The 5759-nt window shown below is 41.5% G+C and overlaps 1 pseudogene; it reads right to left on the reverse strand.

The window, feature by feature from the left end:
- Positions 1-4096: 4096 nt before the first annotated feature.
- On the reverse strand, positions 4097-4261 carry LOC116703817 (uncharacterized; annotated as a pseudogene).
- Positions 4262-5759: the final 1498 nt, after the last annotated feature.

Raw genomic sequence — 5759 nt, forward strand, 5'->3', positions numbered from 1 at the left:
CCCGCGCTGACATTGAAAACCAAATTTTTTGTTGGTTTGAAAATGACAGGATGGAGAAAATCAAATTAAGAAAGGAACAACTGAAATTTGATTTGGAAGTTCAAAAAAGGAGCTGAAGTAGTATTCATGATTACGGAGCAAATGGTATTGAAGAGCTGAAAACTGTGCACGGGACGTTGGTGGTGGGGGTCCATGTACGTTTTGACCATTGTTTTTGGTTTGAAACACAAAACAAAAACAGACCACAGAAACCACTTTTTCGTTGTCGTTTCAACCAAAAACAAAGAAACGGTAAAAAGAGAGTTGTTCTCCCGTTTTGGTTTCTGAATTCAAAAAACGAAAAACGAGTAAACAATTTCAATAATGGACCGGTTTGTTTTTTGAAATTCTATTTTCATTTCGTTTGAAGATCACATTAAAAGAAAAGACAGGGGGCGGAAGTAATAGTAAATATAGCCTACAAAAATAAAAGCCAAGTTTTATAATGGGTAAATTGTGCTGCACTAACCTTATACCGAGTACGTTGAAGAAAATTTATCAATAATAGGTGATATGAACCTGGACCGAAATAAATATTTTAGCAACAGTAGTTTTACAGTTTTTAATTTCGAGCCTCTCCACGTGCACTCACAAGTCACGTTAATGAGCGGATTTTTTTGTCAAAACAGTTGGTAATGTAGGGTGACCTAAGAGCTGTGTGTGCAGAGTTGTTACTGTTAGCGCTATATTAAATAATTAAATTAATATTAATGTGGTTTCCATGTAATGAACCAAATGGTTCCATACCAGCAGATGGCAGTATTTAAGAGATGACTGTATTGTCCTTTGGTTAACTATTTTAAATCAAGATCACTGATACAGATGTATTTATTGTTGTGTACTTTCATTTGGTTTTTGATTTTATTTGTAACCTAGTTATATCATCATCATCATCATCATCATTACCCCAGCCCAGAGTTAACCTGCATGCCTTCTTTTAACCTGACAATTACTATGTTCATCTGGTGCTGAGTATTTTACGAAAAAAAATATATATTAAATTGTTAAATTATGTTCACTTGCAGAATATTTAAGTTAGGTGAAAGCACACTTTGTTCTTAATCTGTTATTTTATGCAAATGATAAATTAATCAATTTATGTCATTAAAATATTTAGATTATATTCACTCTGCTTTTGTCTATTACCCACATAGAGCCCCCCTCCGGACTGTAGGCCCTATGTGAGACATGTTTTTAAATTGTGGTGTTACAGTCAACTCCTAAAACAGTTCACACAGAATAATAGCACCAGGAAATCGCCAAACATTATGAGGAAGAAGAGCTCATTTTGGTGAGAAGTTTAATGCCTTAAGCAGCAGGGCTAAGAACGTGATTTGTGAAAGCACAGTTAATGAAATAATAGAAAGTGTTAGCTTTCAAATCACAGAACATAAAATTACTTTCTATATTATCTCTAAATGACAGTGGTCGCACAACAGCAGGCATGGTGCGAAATACTGGTCTGTTTTTGTAATCGAGTTGAACTGCCCTTTATGGTCCATTACGGTGGAAACCACATTAAATATTCATTTAATTATTATATCGCGCTAAACAGTAAACAACTCTGCACACACAAGTTCTTGGGTTACCCTATATTACCAACTGTATTGAACCAATCCGCTCATTAAACGTGGACGTGCACGTGGCTAAATAACTTAATAAACTGTAATAAACTACTGTTGCTAACGTATTCTTTCGGTCCAGGTTCATATCAGCCTATTTATTGATTAATTTTTTTCTTCTAACGTTACTTGGTATAACTTGTGCGCACAATTTACCCATTATAAAAAACTTGGCTTTTATTTGTGTAGGCATATTTACTGTTACTTCGGCCCACCTGTCTTTCTTTTATGAGACTTCAAACGGAGAAAGAAAATAAGAATTTCAAAAAAACAAAAAAACGGTCCATTATTTGAAATTGGGTTTACTCGTTTTTCGTTTTTGAATTCAGAAACCAAAACGGGAGAACGCTCTCTTTTACCGTCTTTGTTTTGGTTTGAAACGACAAACGAAAAAAGGTGGTTTTTCGTTATTTCGTTTTGTGGTTCAAACGAAAAAAAAAACGGTCAAAAGTACACGGACCGTGGCGGATGGGTCAAACAAACAGGACTTTCACCTGCGTGTTGCAGTCCTTTCCACGTTATTTCTTCTAACCAAACAAGTCGTTGTTGTCTGGGTCCTGTGATGTGCCTTTCCCGTTCTTTTTCCCTAACCACAACCATTCTGTGTTGTGGCCGGTGTGTGGCGTTTTTTTATTCCCTGTTGCGCCCCCAGAGACTTGGATCGTGTCCCTGTGCACTGGGGATCGCATCCCGGTGTTAGCGGTCCATCCTGTTGTTGACGCTTGCGTGTGGCGTTTCATTTCTCCGACATTGGTCCCCGAGCAGCCCAGTATCATGGAAGTCGTGAAATGGTCACGTCGAAATTGTGAAACGCACACAATCATAAATCAAAATAACGTGACCATTCACAAACAAGATGAAATAATCATAAGTTCCAACCGAACATTAGGATTATTAATTGTCTTGATTTGTGTCCAAGTAAGTGGTGATGACAAGTTTTGGGTGGGGGAAGTGTCATGTTGTGGGCTGTATGTTCTGTTAAATATACTAATATATACTCATTGTGTATAAATACTGTATATGAAAAAAAGAGGTAATAGACACAAAAAAAATTCTAAGCTAAAACTGAGAATTTGGAATTTGTGCAAAAAGAGCAAAAGTGTTATAAACTAGACCATATCATCTTAACACCACATGCATAATGACAAAATAGGTGTTTGTGAACGTGAGGGAATGGGGACAGTTTCTGTATGAATGCAGCAAGAGCCAACACACCTGACACAGGCGCTTCCTCCTTTCCACTTATTCAGTCCATTCTCCCTCCATCTTAAGGAAAATACTAGGTAAGTAGGCTTTTTTGGTGTGCTGTAAGATCTCTACTAAGGAATCATTGCCTTGACCAGTGTTTCACTTTGGATATCTCAACTGGCCGCGCAGCGTTCTGTGATAATCACAGCGCCCCCCCCAGCCTATAAACATGCTCGGATCAATCACACACACACACAGAACATGAAGAAATGCGCTCCCTCTCTCCCTCTCTCTCTCTTTCTCTCTCTCCCTCTCTCTCTCTTTCTCTCGCTCTCGCTCGCTCTCTCTCTCCCGCTCCGTCAGGCAGGCAGTCGGGTCTGCGGATCTGTTCCGTTAACTACATAGTACCCAGTAGATTTCTGGTGAAAGGGGGGGGTGCGGGTGACTGATGCAATAGAGAACCAGTGACAATTTCTCTTGGTGACCTTGCTGGGTAAATGCAGTCCCTTACGTAGTAACCATAGATTTTCTGTGGGGAACGGGGGGTGTGCGTCTTACGAGTTAACCAGTAATTTCTGGTGAACGGGTGGTTGCATCCTTCCATCGTAACCATAGAGTTTCTGGTGACGTGGGGTTGCAAACATGCTGGCTTGTTGTAAATGCGAACGCCATTGCGTCTCTGCCATCGAGATTTTTTTTTTTTTTAACTGTCCTGACGCCCTCCCCCCCTTCCACCTCTCTCTGCGTGTGCTCCTCTTCATTACTCACCCACCACACGCACACACACACACACACGGCACCCAACCCACACACTACACAAACACACACACCACACACACACACACACACACACACACCACTACCTGGTGTGGAAATAAAACAAAAAAAAGAACCAAAAAAAACAAAAAAATCACACTGATCATAAAAAAATAAAAGTTAAAAAAAGAACAGTTATATTGATATGAGAAACCTCTTGTTGATTACATTTACTCATAGATTGCGACCCATGTGTTGTATTGTTGTTCAACGTTACTAGTTGTGTCCATGACAACACCTGATCTGAAGCTCTGCTGTCATGTAAATGTTGTTCAAATCAGCAATAAAATAAACAATTTTTATCAACTCATATCAATTGCTCTTACAAGGTCCGCATTGACAGGTTTTTGCAAGGCGGCAGCCACGTGCATCGTAATTGTTTTTCCACGACAGAGATGGGCACGTGTTCCCAGCGATGCTTCGGCACATCAAATCCGTGTCGAATCTTTTACAGGGTTCGAAGAAGCAAGCCCCTTTTACATTCAAACCTCCCCGTGCTAAATCCATTTATATGTTTGTCCCTGATAGATGACATATTCAATGTAACTGATAATAACAGATACAACACTATCTTAGCCAAAAGGCCGAGAAGCGCTAACAACCACCCCTCTATGCTTCCGATTGCGACCTCATCCCCACCCTGGACGTGTTCTCGCAGTTGCTTCCACGGTCCATTAATTTGAAACAGGACATAACGCTGCTGCTTAAACGCAGCACCCCGCCAAACGCTCGCGCGACATGTCATGGGGAAAGCACAAAAAGTCTTTTTAGTTAAAGACGGCATTGTGGTATGCTCCAATTGGTCAAGCGTCAATGCCTAACGGGGCATATTCCCCTCTCGATCACAACATTTTTTACGGTCGTACTGTTTACCAGATCCTGAGTCTTCCTCCTTGGAAGCATATCCTTTATTTTTTCAAACAGTCATGTAAAATGTGCATTAGACCAACCAGCAAAAGCACCACCAAGAAAACTTCAACTCAAGGCCTTTCCTCTCTCACATGAAGTCTTAGTAAAGAGGCCGAAAGACCCTGTGTTTGCGCTTACATAAGAATAGTAGAACCTCGACGTAACATACAGCCCACCTCTCGAGAGCAGACGCGCTAATAACTCCAGTCTCCCCAGGGCCCAACCCTCGCGTAATTCTCACTTGGTTGCCGCTTTTTTTTACTTTCCCAATCCAGGCCTCACCAATAGTTGGTCCTGCTGTGTTTCTGGCCAATCAATTGCAAATCTTGCTAGCACTTTGCGTATGGCTTTGATCTTGTCAAGTATTATACACAACCTTTTGATACCAGAACCCAACGAGGTTTCACAGAGCGTACAGTTTTTAGGACAATTTCTGGCCGTAAATAACCTGGCCAGCCAGTCATCTTCCTCCGTGACGTTGTTGGCAACGGGCACTTCACGGTGTCAGCCCGTTAGTGTTTTTATTCCAGAAGACAGAAGATGGTGCAAACCCGTTCCGGGACGCTGCATACTCGGAGCTCGAGAATGCGCGTCTGGGGTTTGATTGTGCATATACACATCAACTTGTCTTTTTACATTACTCAGATGCACATCCAACGTCCTTTCTGAATTCATCATCCACCATGCATTATGGGTGCATCAATCCCTATTCAATTATGTCCTCATCACAATTCATTATTGACATCAACTTTGGTATACGATGCATATGACTAATAGGGGTGATCCTGGTACCCGGCTGAAACGGTATCCGGTACGGATAAAGCACTTTTGCCGGTACAGTAATTTCCGAGTAATATGAGTCTCAATTCCGTGCTCGGATTGAATCAACTCCTCACTGGCCGCGCAGCGTTCTGTGATAATCACAGCGCCCCCCCCCAGCTAAACATGCTCGGATCATCACCAACCAGACAGAACGGAGAAATGCGCTCCCTCTCTCCCTCTCCTCTCTCTTCTCTCTCTCTCCTCTCCCGCTCTCGCCGCTCGTCTCTGCTCCGCAGGCAATTCGGGTCTGCGATCTGTTCCGTTAACGTTGTAGGTTTCTTCAGTTCAGGTTGGTTTTAAACTTCGGTTGTAGTCCTTACATAGTAACCATTGATTTCTGGTGAACGTGGGGTTTTGTGTCCT

This window comes from Etheostoma spectabile, chromosome 15 (genome assembly GCF_008692095.1).
Source record: "Etheostoma spectabile isolate EspeVRDwgs_2016 chromosome 15, UIUC_Espe_1.0, whole genome shotgun sequence".
NCBI lineage: Eukaryota > Metazoa > Chordata > Actinopteri > Perciformes > Percidae > Etheostoma > Etheostoma spectabile.